The sequence below is a fragment of the Nomascus leucogenys genome, chromosome 16 (assembly GCF_006542625.1).
Source record: "Nomascus leucogenys isolate Asia chromosome 16, Asia_NLE_v1, whole genome shotgun sequence".
Lineage (NCBI taxonomy): Eukaryota > Metazoa > Chordata > Mammalia > Primates > Hylobatidae > Nomascus > Nomascus leucogenys.
The window spans coordinates 17,816,146-17,832,312 of NC_044396.1; the positions used below are offsets into that span (position 1 = coordinate 17,816,146).

Sequence of the window (16,167 nt, forward strand, 5' to 3'; positions counted from 1 at the left end):
AACAGTGTGTAAGTGTTCCTTTTTCTTCACAACCTTGCTAGCATCTGTTATTTTTTGACTTTTTCATAGTAGCCATTCTGACTAGCGTGAGATGGTATTTCATTATGGTTTTGATTTGCATTTCTCTAATGATGAGTGATGTTGAGCTTTTTTTCATATGATTGTTGGCCATATGTGTCTTCTTTTGAAAAGTGTTCATGTCCTTTGCCCACTTTTTTTGTTTGTTTTTCTCTTGTAAATTTGTTTAAGTTCCTTATAGATGCTGGATATTAGACCTTTGTCAGATGCAGTTTGCAAAAATTTTCTCCCACCCTGTAGGTTGTCTGTCCACTCTGTTGATAGTTTCCTTTACTGTGCAGAAGCTCTTCAGTTTAACTAGATCCCATTTGTCAATTTTTGTTTTTGTTGCAATTGCTTTTGGTATCTTCGTCATGAAATCTTTGCCCATTCCTATGTCTAGAATGGTATTGCCTAGGTTGTCTTCCAGGGTTTTTATAGTTTTGGGTTTTACATTTAAGTCTCTAATCCATCTTGAGTTAATTTTTGTATATGGTGTGGGGAAGGAGTCGAGTTTCAGTATTCTGCAGATGGCTAGGCAGCTATCCTAGCACCATTTATTGAATAAGGAGTCTTTTCCCCATTGCTCGTTTTGTCATCTTTGTCAAAGATCAGACAGTTGTAGGTGTGTGGCCTTATTTCTCAGTTCTGTATTCTGTCCCATTGGTCTATGTGTCTGTTTTTGTACCAGTACCATGCTATTTTGGTTACTGTATCCCTGTAGTATAGTTTGAAGTCAGGTAGCGTGATGCCTACAGCTTTGTTCCTTTTGTTTAGGATTGCCTTGGCTATTAGGGCTCTTTTTGGTTCCATATGAATTTTTAAATAGTTTTTTTTTATTTCTGTGAAGAATGATATTGGTAGTTTAATAGAAATAGCATTGAATCTACAAATTGCTTTGGGCAGTATGATCATTTTAACAATATTGATTCTTCTCATCAATGAACATGGAAGGTCTTTCCATTTGATTGTGTCATTTCTGATTTCTTTGAGCAGTGTTTTGTAGTTCTCCTTGTAGAGATGTTTCACTTCCCTCATTAGCTGTATTCCTAGGTATTGTATTCTTTTTGTGGCAACTGTGAAAGGGATTGAGTTCCTGATTTGGCTCTTGGCTTGACTGTAGTTGGTATACAGGAGTGCTAGTGATTTTTGCACATTGATTTTGTATCCTGAGGCTTTGCTGAAGTTGTTTATCAGCTTAAAGAGCTTTTAGACCAATACTGTGGGGTTTTCTAAATATAGGATCATGTCATCTGCAAACAGGGATAGTTTGACTTCCTCTCTTTCTATTTGGTGCCTTTTATTTCTTTCTCTTGCCTGATTGCCCTAGTCAAGTCTTCCAATACTGTGTTGAAATAGGAGTGGTAAGAGAGGGTATTCTTGTCTTATTTCAGTTTTCAAGGGGAATGCTTCCAGCTTTTGCCCATTCAGTATGATGTTGGCTCTGAGTTTGTCAGAGATGGCTCTTACTATTTTGAGGTATGTTCCTTCAACACCTAGTTTATTGAGTTTTTAATATGAAGGAAGGCGTGTTGAATTTTATCAAAAGAGTTTTTTGCAAATATTAAGATAATCATTTGGTTTTTGTCTTTAGTTCTATTTATGTGACAAATCACATTTATTGATTTGTGTATGGTGAGCCAACCTTGCATCCTGGGGACAAAGCTTACTTAATTGTGGTGGATAAGCTTTTTGATGTGCTGCTGGATTTGGTTTGCCAGTATTTTTTGAGGATTTTTGTGTGGATGTTTATCAAAGATATTGGTCTGAAGTTTTCTTTTTTGTTGTTGTTGTGTCTCTGCCAGGTTTTGGTATCAGAATGATGCTGGCCTCATAGAATGAGTTAAGGAGGACTCCCTCCTCCTCAATTTTTTGGAATTGTTTCAGCAGGAATGGTACAATTTCTTCTTTGTACATCTGGTACGATTCAGCTGTCAGTCTGTCTGGTCCTGGGCTTTTGTTGGTTGGTAGGCTATTTATTATTGACTCTATTTCAGAGCTCATTATTGGTCTATTCAGGGATTCAATTCCTTCCCAGTTCAGTCTTGGGGGGTGTTTTTCATTTTCTTAACATATTTTTTCTTTTATGATTCATGCTTTTTGTGTCCTACCTAATAAATAAATCCTGGCCTAATACAAAGTCCCACAGATTTTCTTCTTTGTTTTTTGTTTTGTTTTTTTTTTTGTTGTTGTTGCTGTTTTTTCAGAGAAAGGATCTCTCTTTGTCACCTGGGCTGGAGTGCAGTAACACAATTATAGCTCACTGCAGCATTGAACTCCTGGGATCCAGGGATCTTCCCACCTCAGCCTCTTGAGTATCTAGGATTACAGGTATGTACCACCATGCCCAGATAATTTTTTTTAATAGGCTGGTCTTGAACTCCTGGCCTCAAGAGATCCTTCTGCTTTGGCCTCCCAAAGTGCCAGGATTACATGCATGAGCCACTGCACCCAGCTCTTCTTTGCTTTTTATAAAAGTTTTATGGAGTTAGGCTTTACATTTTTTTTCTGTGATTCATTATGGGTTCATTTTTGTACATAGGGTGAGATACAAATCTAAGTAATTTTTTCTCTTTTTCCAATTGGATGTTCAGTTATGCTGGCATCATTTGTTGGAAAGATGATTTTTCTACCTTAAAATGCCTAGATTCCTTTGTTGAAAATCAATTGTATGATTCTATTTCTCAGTGTTCTATTCTGTTCCATTTATCTGTGTGTTTGTTCTTTCACTGACATCACACTGTCCTGATTACTATAGATTTAGAGTGAGTCTTGAAATCAGATAGCTTGAATGTTCCAACTTGTTCTTCTTTTTCAAAGATTTTTGGCTATTCTAATTCCTTTGCTTTTCCATATACATTTTAACATTTACTTGTAAATTTCTACAAAAAAACCTAAATATACATCAACATGTGGAGAATTGACATTTTAACAATACTGAGTATTCCAAACTCAATATTTCTAAACCTGATTATAGTAAATCTCTCCATTCATTTCAATCCCCTTTGATTTCCTGCTCAATGTTTTAAAGTTTTCAGTATTCAGTCTTGTACATATTTTGCTATATTTACAAAGTATTTTGTGTTTTTGATACTATTATAAATGGTAGTATTGTAAAATAATTTCAACTTTTTATTGTTGGTATATAATAATACAGTTAATTTTATATCCTAAACTCTGCTAAACTTACTTATTAGTTCTACTAGCTTTTTTCATAGATTTTCAAGATTTCCTACTTAGACAAGCATAATATCTGTTAATAGAGACAATTTAGTCCTTTTTCAGCCTGCAAATATTATATTCATTTGTCTTGTCTTGTTGGACTGGGTAGAAATAATACGATTGAGTAGGAGAGGTAAAAGCAGACATCTTTGCAATATTCCCAATCTTAAGAAGAATGCATTCAATCTTTCACCATTGAGTATGGTGTTAGCTATAGGACTTCTATAGATGCCTTTTATTATGTTGAGAATGTTCTCTTCCATTTTTAGTTTTCTGAGAGTCTTTTATAAGTTCATGAATGGATGTTGAATTTGTCAAAAGTTTTTTTTCATCTATTGAGATTAGTCATATAATTTTTCTTCATTTTTATCAACACAGTAAATTGCATTGTTAGACTTTCAAATGTCAAATCAACTTTACATCCTGAGAATAACCCCTACTTTTTCATGATGTATATCTGTTTAATATACTGCTGGTTTCAGTTGGCTAATATTTTATTGATAATTTTTGTGTCCTCTCTTTATGATCAATATAGTTTGTAGTTTAATTGCAATGTCTTTAGCTGGTTTTTCTATAAAGATAACAGAAAATTGCACTGGGAAGTGTTTTCTACTCTCCTATTTTCTGAAAGAGTATGTGTAGACAAATAATTTCTTCTTTAAATGTTTGGTAGAACTTTTCAGCAAAGTAATCTGGACCAGCAGTTTTCTTGAATAGAAATAGGACTACACAGATTTTCTATTTCTTATTTAGTGATTTTTGGTAGTGTCTTTCAAATAATTTGCTCGTTTCACGTAAGATGTTGTATTGTCATAAAATAGTTCATATATTTCCTTTATTATCTTTTTAATATTAGTATGATCTTTAATGAGGACCCATCTTTCATTTCTGATATTGGTCATTTAAGTATGCTTTTTTTTTAATCAATCTTTCTAGGGAAGTGGTTCTAAACTGGGGACAATACTGCCTTCCAAAGAACACTTGCCAATGTCTGGAGACATGTTTAATCATCCCACAAGTTTGGTGGGATGCTACAGGCATGTAGTGGGTAGAGGTCAGAGATGCTGTCAAATATCCTATATAGGGTAGCCCTTGAAAAAGAAAATATTGCCTAGCCCAAAATTTCAGTTGTGCCACGTTTAAAAATTCTAGTGTAAAGATTTATAAATTTTATTACTTTTCTCAAAGCACTAGCTTTTGATTTCAGTGACTTTATTGCTTTTCTTTTTCATTCTTCAATTTTATTAATTTCTGTAACAAATTATTTCTGCTTTTGGGGGAGTTAATTTGCCGTTATCTTTCTACTTCTTAATGAGGAAGCTTAAATCATTGATTTGAGACTTTTCTTTATTTAATACAAGCATAAACATTTAAAGCTATTAATTTCTCTTGAAGCAACACTTTCAATGTCTCTCTCAAATTACGGTATGCTCAAATCAAATAAATATACGTATTCATTCTCATTCAATTTAAAATACTTTCCAATTTTCCTCGTGACTTCAACTTTGACCAAAGACTTAATTAGAAGTATGTTGTTTAATTTCCAAATATTTGGGAATTATCCAAGTAGATTTCTAATTGATTTTTAATTTAATTGTAATATGGATAGAGAACATGCTTTGTATGGCTTTAATTATTTTAAATTTGTTGAGGTTTCTTCACAGTTCAGGATATGGTCTATCCTGTTGAATATTCTGTTTTTACTTGAAAACAATGTGCATTCTGTTGTTGGATTAAATGTTCTGTAAATGCCAATTTGGTAAAATTGGTTGTTCAGATCTTCCTTGTCATTACTGATATTTTGTATATTTGCTCAATCAACTACTGAAAGAAGAGTGTTGAAATCTTCAATAATAATTATGCTTTTGTTTATTTGTCCTTCAGTCTATCAGTTTTTGCTTCATGTATTTTAAAGCTCTCTGGTAACCATATATACATTTAAGATTTTATGCATTTTTGGTAAATCAATCATTTTATCATTATAACCTGTCCCTTTCTTCTGTGGAGATATTCCTTTTTCTGAAATCTAATTTATTTAAGATCAACACAGTCTCTCTTGCATTGTTTTGATTCATTTTGTATATCTTTCTTAATCATTTTACTTTTAGCCTAGCTATGTCTTTATATTTGAAATTAATTCGTTGAAGTAAATCCTGCCTGCTGCCTTCCTCAACTTTGGCAAACTCTTGTGTTTTAATTTGAGTGCTTAGGATCATGTAATATAATCACTGACATAGGTAGATTTAAATCTACGATCTTGCTAGATTTTGTTTTCTATTTTTTCATCTGTTCTTTGTCCTCTTTCTCCTCTTTGTCTGCCTACTATTGGATTGGGTACTTTTTAAATGATTACTTTATCTTCACTACTGACTTATTTATACATCTATTTCTAATTACTTTGTGGTTTCCCTAGGCAATATACATCTTTAACTTATCACAACCTACCTTCAAATAATATCACAGCACTTCAAGTAGAGTGTGCAAACCTTATAGCAGTGTGCTTCCAAACCTTTCTCCTATCTTTGTGCTATTGTTGTCATACATTTTAATTTTTTTTTATTATACTTTAGGTTTTAGGGTACATGTGCACAATGTGCGGGTTTGTTACATATGTATCCATGTGCCATGTTGATTTCCTGCACCCATTAACTCGTCATTTAGCATTAGTTGTATCTCCTAATGCTGTCCCTCACCCCTCCCCCCACCCCACAACAGTCCCCAGAGTGTGATGTTCCTCTTTCTGTGTCCATGTGTTCTCATTGTTCAATTCCCACCTATGAGTGAGAACATGCGGTGTTTGGTTTTTTGTCCTTGCGATAGTTTACTGAGAATGATGTTTTCCAGTTTCATCCATGTCCCTACAAAGGACACGAACTCATCATTTTTTATGGCTGCATAGTATTCCATGGTGTATATGTGCCACATTTTCTTAATCCAGTCTATTGTTGTTGGACATTTGGGTTGGTTCCAAGTCTTTGCTATTGTGAATAGTGCCGCAATAAACATATGTGTGCATGTGTCTTTATAGCAGCATGATTTATAGTCCTTTGGGTATATACCCAGTAATGGGATGGCTGGGTCAAATGGTATTTCTAGTTCTAGATCCCTGAGGAATCGCCACACTGACTTCCACAATGGTTGAACTAGTTTACAGTCCCACCAACAGTGTAAAAGTGTTCCTATTTCTCCACATCCTCTCCAGCACCTGTTGTTTCCTGCTTTTTTAATGATGGCCATTCTAACTGGTGTGAGATGGTATCTCACTGTGGTTTTGATCATACATTTTAATTTGACATGTTATAAATACCACAGTATTTTACAATTTTTCTTAAATCACTTATCTTTTTCAGTAAATAAAAATAAGAAAATTTTTAAATATTTCCCTTAACTTTTTACAATATCTGGAACTCTTCATTTCTTTTTGTAGATACATGTTTCTGATTCACATCTGCCTGAAAGACATTTTTTAATATTTCTTCTAGCATGAATCTGATGGAAATCACTTCTCTAAACTTTAGATTGTCTTAAAAATGCTTTAGTTCATGTTTGCATCTGAAATAAATTATCATTGCCATAGAATTAAGAATTGACAGAGGGTTTGTTTTTTATTTAAAAACTTTAAAGATGTGTTCAACCATTGTGGAAGACAGTGTGGCGATTCCTCAGGGATCTAGAACTAGAAATACCATTGGACCCAGCCATCCCATTACTGGGGATATACCCAAAGGACTATAAATCATGCTGCTATAAAGACACGTGCACACGTATGTTTATTGCGGCACTATTCACAATAACAAAGACTTGGAACCAACCCAAATGTCCGACAACGATAGACTGGATTAAGAAAATGTGGCACATATACACCATGGAATACTATGCAGCCATAAAAAATGATGAGTTCATGTCCTTTGTAGGGACATGGATGAAACTGGAAACCATCATTCTCAGTAAACTATCGCAAGGACAAAAAACCAAACACCGCATGTTCTCACTCATAGGTGGGAATTGAACAATGAGAACACATGGACACAGGAAAGGGAACATCACACACCGGTGACTGTTGTGGGGTGAGGTGGGGGGAGGGACAGCATTAGGAGATACACCTAATGCTAAATGATGAGTTAATGGGTGCAGCACACCAACATGGCACATGGATACATATGTAACAAACCTGCACATTGTGCACATGTACCCTAAAACTTAAAGTATAATAATAATAAAAAAAAAAACTTTAAAGATGTTATTCAATTTTCTTCTAGCTTGCATTGTTTTGGATGAGATGTATACAGTCATTTTTATCTTTGTTCTTCCATATGTAATGTGTTTAACCCCCTCTGGTTGCCTTCAAGATTTTCATTTTATCTTTGGTTTTCAGCAGTTTGAATATGATATGTCTAGTTTATGTGTGTGTGGTGTGTGTTTGTGTATGCGTATTTTAATTCTCGTTTGTGATTCTTGGTATCTCTTGAACATGTGGCTTAATGTCTTTATTTTGGGAAAAAAATCTACACTATTATTTCTTTAAATATTTCTTCTGTTTTGTCTTCACTCTTACTCATCTTGGATTGTAATTACACATATTTTAGACCAGTCTATGGTATTGTTTAGAAAAGACTGAGGTAAATAGTATATGTGCCTATAAATGGCCACAGATCTTTTCAGGCACTTAGTAAGAGGGATTGTATCAATCTAGTCAGAATTTAGTTATTTTGTTGAGTTTAGATTTCCTTGTTGGTATAAATATCTTCAGTGCTCTATAAGGCATCAAATTGTTCTAAGAATGCCCTGAGTTTAGGCTGGGAGGTGAGATTGCTATGAGGTTTTTCTCAGCATTTTTGATTCATCCTCATCTTACAATCATTCCTTTATACCTTTGCCACAGGGGTGAGAGGGAGAGGCCTCTCCCCAGCCTTTTGCCCTTCCTTCAAGGGTAGGCTGCAATAGGCTGTCACTGCTTGCTGGGCTAGCAGAGAGAGAGCCCTGTTGTCCTGGTTGAGCATCAATCCTGAGGAAGCCCTGTGAGCCTGAGCCTTCAGGTGGGGTTTTATCATATTCCTTTCCCTCTTCCCCACAGCAGTCAAACTCTGCCTGTGTCTGTGGTGTTGCTTTGTGAGAGCATATGTTTTCTGTCCCTTCCATAGAAGCAGGAGACCTCTAATGGTATCAGTATTGGTTCAGCCCTCTTTCCTGACCAGGAGTAAGGGAGTTTTTTTGTCTCTATCTTTCTCCAGCAACCCTGGTTCTTTGCCCTGAGTGTGACAGACCTTTCCTCACGTTCAACCCCTAACTGTTTTTCATGAACACTCAGTGGAAATGGTATATAGTCTGTGAGGGTGCTGCAAATGCCACTTGGGTCTGAGGCTCCCAGAAAGTCTATACTGTCACACTAGCTGAATCTCAACCTTTGACAATTCATACAATTTTAGCTAATTCTTTCTTCCTTCTTGTGGGGTGGCCCTTTCCTCCTACCATAACTCCCACAGTGGAGGTAGTACATGTATTCCAACTCTCCTTGCAGGAGGTTGGCAGGTGGAGGATCTGCCCTCCTTGGATTTGAGGTGGCTTGATTTATCTAGGACCTCAGCCCACTGACAGATTTAAAGTCATATTTGTAGTTTATCTGTATTTTCCTCATTGTTAGTGAGGGAGCAACATTCTTTCTATTACATTCTATGCAAAAACTTATTTTTATTTTTATTACATAGTCTATTATATGTCTTATGAACTGAATGTTTGTGTCCCCCTAAAATTCATATATTGAAACTCAGTATGTTGGTATTTGGAGATGAGGCCTTTGGGAAGTAATTAGGTAATGAGGGTGGAGCTCTCAGATGGGATTAGTTATTTTATAAGAAGAGACTGGAGAGAACACCCTGTTTCTCTCATTTCTCTCCATCATGTGAGGATACAATGAGAAGACAGTAGTCTGGACACTAGGACTCCAGCCCTTCATAGACACCAGATTTGCTGGCACCTTGATCTTTGGAGGTCCTTTCAGCCTCCAAAATGGCAAGAAATAAATGTGGTGTTTAAACCACCCAATCTATTATATTTATGTTTTAACAGCCCAAGCTCAAACAATAAGTAAACATATTTCTTAAAAATATGGTATAATAGATTATGCTAAAAATATCAGCTTTTAAAGTTAACGTCTCTTCCACAGAGATTAAAAGCAAGACTCTTAGAGATTCAAATTCAAATTGTGCTTTCCCTGGTGATAAAGCTAAATGGTCATGGAGCTCTAGCTAGATTTCCTAGTTCTCCTCAAGTATAACCCTACTGAATCTCAGTTCTCCTTTTCTCTCGACCAATTGTTTGTATTATAATACAAAGGGACCTTTTACTTTAGAAAAAGTCATGACATGATTTCCTTCAAAAGGAAATCCCCTTGTGGATGAAAAATATAATTCAGTTTACTAAAATTCAAGGTATAAACAAACAGTGAAAAACAGTATTATAGGGTAAGGTAAGGGACTCCTGTTTGGAACGCTAACAGAACTGACCATATTTACACTGCCTTCCTACCACCATAGGCATTCTCAGCACCGCAGACACCCACTCATAATATAATAAATAACAAAGGAAATAGAACAGCAAGAAACTGTCACTTGTCAATTAAATGTGTGGTTCCATTACTGACACAATAAAGCAGGTTTGTCACAGAGGAGCCTGGCTGATTTTTTTTATCACATAAAATGGGAACAATTAATTTGAAATATGTTCCCCTTTGGCTTACCAAGCTGCTGAAGCCTCATGGGAATTTATAAAACACATTCCTGATAGAAGCTGGTTCATCAGCATACGGTTGCTACAGTTACGGTATCACTGCAACAGCAACCCAGATGATGATGCCTTGACAGCTTTTCATTTAGAAAGACCAGAGGAAGATTATTTCCAAGTGTCCAGTTGCCTTTAAATTTATTAATACTGGGTAGAGGAAAGAGGATTATTAAAATGGTCTGAACTTTTCTCAAGTCTCACTCTAATATCAACAATATCTCATATGAATTAGGATGAATTACTCTTTCCCATATGGATAGTTTTTAACTAAATTTTTTATTAAAAATTAGATGCAATTACAGTAGGTAATTATACAAGGGATGTTTTTCTTGACTTTTAATATATTTCTGATTTAAAATTATGAAGTCAATCTTTTGTTTTTTCAAAGAAACTGATTAACATACTTAATCTTGACTTAATAGAAATCACATCAATTTTTATTGTTTTTTTTTAAAAAGAACTCCTTATTTTTCACGACCCTCTAGCTAACAGCAAAAAATTACCATTTGAAGAACATTGATTAAACTAAAGGAGCTCTGTTTGGTTTTGGGTTTTTATATTTTCTTTTCATTTTTTAATTAGTTCCTACCTTTTGGCACCATTCTCAAATTAGTACTCATTTCTAGCCAAATTTCTCAAGTTTCAAAATGAGCATCTGACAAAGAAGGTGGATTTTGGCAAATGCGAACTTTCTAAATCAGGATGAATCAAAACAATTCTCTCCTATATTTCTACAGTGTCTCAACCAAATCAGAGGCTTAACTATGAGACATAAAGCAAAGGAACATGTTGGCCCCCTAGACTGGCATTTGTTGGGATGGGACTTATTACTATAAAATCACTGCCAAATGAGAAAAAAGAAAGATCAGATACAGAAAGGAAGTGACATTACTGTGTTGTGCCAATGAGGAAAAATGTTTTTGGATGCTGTATCTTTTATTTCAGATGACGTATAAATGTATTTGCAGAAGTAGTTCTAGACAAATTACACAAGACACCAACTCTAATTCTTTCAGAGATATAGCTCTTGAGCAATTATACTCAACAAATGTGAACAACGGCATATTTTCCCTACTAAACAGTGTGGAAAATAACACAGAATAAGACAATGGCTTTTTCCTAACATTCAAGAAATTTTAATCGGGTTAAGAAAAAGAAGATTAGAAGATAAAAAAAAATTTGAAAAACATGAAAATATATGTAATTGAGTACTAAATTGTGTAGCAAAATCTATGTGTGGAAGAAAAGTACATTAGTAAACGCTGAGAATAATGGGAGAAGGCTTCATTAGGAAGGTTGAACTTAACTTGAGTCTTAAAAGGCAGACATTTGTTCATTCATTCATTCACTCACTTGGCATTCATTCACTCACTTGGCATTCATTCACTAAGAACTGACTCTCTACCAAGCACTCTGTTAATTTCAAAGGACATAAAGTTTATTTATGCCCTGACTTAATGGTACACACAGTTATTCTGGGAAACATAAATATATAAAAGGTGATGTCAATACAATATTAGGGCAATTATAGAGATAGGAGAGCATTGTTGAAGTGCAGGGATCAGAGAAAGCTTTCTAAATCAGATAATGCCTGAACTAAATTTTTTGTTTTTGTTATCTGTTTTTTTGTTTTGTTTTGTTTTGTTTTGAGATGGAATCTCACTCTGTCACCCAGGCTGGAGTGCAGTGGTGCGATCTCGGCTCACTGCAACCTCTGCCTTCCGGTTTCAAGCAATTCTCCTGCCTCAGCCCCCCGAGTATCTGGGACTACAGGTGCCCACCGCCACACCCAGCTAATTTTTGTGTTTTTAATAGAGACGGGGTTTCACCAGGTTGGCCAGGCTGGTCTCTAACTCCTGACCTCGTGATCCGCCAGCCTCAGCCTCCCAAAGTGCCAGGATTACAGGCGTGAGCCACCACATCCGGCCTGAACTAAGTTTTAAAGGATAATTTGCTGAGTGTATGTTTGCTGAAGCATGGAGCTATATCAGTCCAAAGGTGTAGAAATAACAGGTAGGACCTGGACAGACGGAGGAGATAATGCAGCAGCATTTTAAGTGAAGGCCACATTTCAAGTCATGGAGTGAGGAATGCACATGGCATTTCTGGGATAAACCAGCCTGACCGAGTGGAGGGTTTATATTGATAGAAGGGAAAAATTTGATTAAATATGTAAAGCTGAATCTGTATTTTCTAATTAATAAAAGCCAGGAAGAGGCGCTTGACTTTTGGTAGCTGTTAGAGGTGCACTTCTAGAGGGTTAGACTTTTTAACAGGAATCTGATAATTTACTTAGGAATATTAATCTAGCAGGTGAATGTAAGAATGATTTAAATCCCTACATCTTAGTGTTAATGAGGTGAACTAAAAAGCTATGACTACAATCCATGTGTGATTGACTGGAAAGTGGTATTGAGGTAAGGACATGTTTTTTTGCAAGAAACAAAATCTCAATCCAGTTAACTTAAATAAAGGCAGACAGTACAAGAATTCAAGCTGCTAACTCACAAGTATCTCAGGACAAGAAAGAAACTAGGTCAAGTCACCCAGACTCTTGACCAGAAAGCCAGCAAGTGAGGCTCCTCCCTCAATATCTCAGGAAGTCACCTGACTCTTGGCCCAGCCCCCTCTCTGCTAGGTAGCAAAACATTCTTGCTTCTCTTAGTACCCTTTAGCTTGCCTATCGCCTACACAGTATATACATAGACAAAAAGCAGTTATTCCCATCCAACATGACCTTTGTTCATCTAACTGTCATTTGAGACTCCAACTCCAAATTCCTGGCTTAAATAAATTGCCCAGCCATGCTCCAGTTGGGGGCAGGATGTGGTAAGGCACATGCTAGGGAGCACTGCAAGTTCCTAATTTTGGGGGTGGAGCAGTTGCACTAAGCGGGAACAGTGAGTGAGTGACTGAGATATCCCACAAGGAGAGCCTGAACTTTGACTATAGCAATGGGCATGGGAAAGGAAGGCATTTTTTGGAAGAAACAATAAAAGAAGTTGATGACTAGCTACACTCAAAGGGTGAAAAAAGAAAATATTTTGAAGTTGATATAAAAGTTTAAATTTAATTAATCTAGAGAATGATGGTGCTTTGATAAGGTTAAAAAATTTAGGAGAAATATCTGACTGGAGCAGAAAGGCAATATATCCCAATGGAAAGAACAATAAATTTGAGATAATTAAAGGCATTCACATGAAATTAAGTAGACAAATAAAATATGGAACTGAATCTAAGGTTAAAAATAGAATTGGATGTTATGCATTAAAATTAGCTATATGATGGTGAGAGTTAAAGCTATTTAAAAAGTACAATGGGAAAAGGTATTTTTTTCTGAAAGAGAATATAGAAAGGGAAGAGTTAGGAGTCAAGAACTGAGACTTTGGGAATAACTACAAGGAGGACAATTTGGGACCCATAAGTAAATGTCCTGTCCAGCAAAGAAAATAGTGAATGGGAGATCAGAGAAGTATGGGGAAAATACAAATAGAACTATGCCATAAAAGAAAAAAAAGCACCAACTTGTCTCGAACATTTTTTAATGCTATGTTTTATGCCCAATTCAAACTCAAAATGGGAGCAGCTGACCAGCTACATTTTTTTTTCCATTTCTGGTTTTTATTTTTTCTGAAACTAAGAACTTTGTTTTTTCAGTTTTAAATATCACTTACTTTTAAATTCAATATTTCCTAAAAGAGTTATCAGGACTTTTTTTCTGATTGGAAATTAGTTAGCTAGTCTATATAGATAGCTAGGAAAAAATAAATGGTTTTCATTTAAGCCATTTTTTCCTTCAGTAATCTTCTTACCTGAACTAAGACTAAACTTATGAACTTTTAAGTTCAAAAGAGACCCATTTCAAAATATTAGGAGTTGGTGAAAGAGGCATGAACAATGGAAGTCAGTTTTCAATGGTAAATACTGTAAGAAGAAATTGGTTATAGCTTCCTCCGAGCTGGAAAAAGAAAAGAGAACCTACAGGAAAAAGTTTGCTGCTCTTAAATTAAAAAAGAAAAAAATCAATGAAATCTTTCTGAAGTAAAGTTAAAATAGGACCAAATGAAAGACTATGTGCTTTACAGTTAAATCTGGCTTTGGTATAGTAAGGAGGTATTGGGAACATGAACCCAGCCTCCTGCTAGGCTCTTTTCTTTCAAACACTGATACTGCCTTTAAACTAAAAATGTAGCAAATACCGTGACTGTACTAAATCTAAATACTCTACCTCTCTATATAAAGCTCACAGTTGTACTAATTGTTCTAGCAGTCACTTCATACTATTCATTCATATTGAACTAAAACCTCCTAAGAATTTTTCACATCAACCTCAACAAAGACTGTTTGTCTCGATTCTGTATTTAATCAAATGACTTTTGAATCTGAATTTGAAAATTTGCATTTTCTTTATGAGTTTTATCTCTTTCATTTTGGCATACACCTTTCAAATGTTTTTTGAATTCTTATGTTGTCAAAGACGTACCAGTTACGTTCATAGCTTTCTGGTTCCTAGAAATGTAATTACCAAGCCATATTTTTTCCCTCGTTCATTTTAAAATTGAGTTTCTGCTGAATGTCAAACTCTTTGCTAGATGTCAGGGGTACAGAGAGAAATCAAATAGCCTCTGCCCTTAAGAGCCCCACAATCTTGTTGGGGAAAAGGGAGAAAATATATATTTTGCAAACATTGTGACAAATGCAATAACAGAGATAGGCTCAGTTGAATTAAAAGGGTGATGTCTTGTGAGAGTGTGAAGACAGGGAAGTTGGAAGATGGTGTAGGGGGCAGAAGAGGCCTTACTACATGAAAGTAGGCTTCCTGGGAAAGGCAGTGCTTTCTCTTGTTTTCCTATTAATCAAGGGTATTGATCTGATTACAGGGTCCTGCAGACAAATGCAGAGGAACTCTAAATCAGTGATTCTCGAAATGTGGTCCCCAGACATCAGCATTAGCACCATCTGGAGATGTGTAGAAATGCACATTCTTGGGCCTCATCCCAGACATGCTGAATCTAAAACTCTGGAGTAGGATGCAGAAATCTGTGTTTCAACATGCCCCCCTAGGTGACTCTGCCACCCACTCAAGTCTGAGCACTGCTGCTGTAAATGCCAATCCTTTAATTAGTATCTCATAGGTGGCCAGTCACTCTTATGGTAGCAAGGGAGAAGTGGAGACATCTGAAGATGAAGTCAAAGGCTCTGCTTGGGAATACCAGCTCAGCCACTCACTAGTCTGTTTGGAGCAAATTACTTAACCTTACCGTTCAGACTACTGATTGATCACATCTTCCTCAGATTACTATAAAAATAAAATGAAAATATGTGTTTGTAAGTACCTAGCCCATTACCTAGAGTAGGCACCTTTTGTTTGTTTCACAACAGACTAATGAGTTTACCTATGTTGATACTATGAAAAAGCCATAGAAGAGTCTGAAGAATATAGAAATATGTAAATGTTTTCCTCTGGATAAGTAGACATGAGAGTTATCTTCAACATTTGGAAAGCAGTACTTTAATCCATCTTAAGATGGATTTTCACTCATCAATCTAAAGTGAAATAATTGATAAAAGGAAGATTCAACTCAGTACAGCAAGAAATAGTCTAACAATGGAAAAGACCAGGGCAGAGGGGTGGAGAGTCACTGCAGTTTTCTAGATAAGAAGACATTTTTACTTTGGTGGGAGAAACCACCATATACCTTCCCAAGCAAGCATCAGTATCTAATTCTGTATGATTATTACCTTTAGCAGGTTATTCTGCACGGTTTCTGAAGATTCCCAAATATTTCACAACAAGAGGCAATGGCTTTCCAACTGAAGATGCTTCTGCACTCTGCAAATAAGAGAATTTTTACAAATGAGCCATCACATCCATATTGTCTATATGTCACAAATATAAATACTTTCTGTATATCCTGAAAATCTTCATGACCCACTTTATTTGTGACATCCTACTAGCTAATGCTCCAAGTTTACACAATTGTACTTTGTGTCCCATTCTCTTCTGGGTTTATAAAAGAGGAAATAAATGTGTAACTATACTAACCTTATTAAAATTTATTTACTTACCTATTTTATGTCTTAGATATTGAAACATGCATCATTTTA

At 35.6% G+C, this 16,167-nt stretch overlaps 1 long non-coding RNA gene across 1 annotated transcript in view; it reads right to left on the reverse strand.

Moving 5' to 3' along the window:
- Positions 1-16,167, reverse strand: part of LOC105737650 — a 182,170-nt gene that overhangs the window by 141,984 nt on the left and 24,019 nt on the right. Inside the window, exon 2 of the long non-coding RNA XR_001113337.2 lies at positions 15,802-15,892. This is a non-coding gene — a long non-coding RNA (uncharacterized LOC105737650). The remainder of the gene's footprint in view (positions 1-15,801; positions 15,893-16,167) is intronic.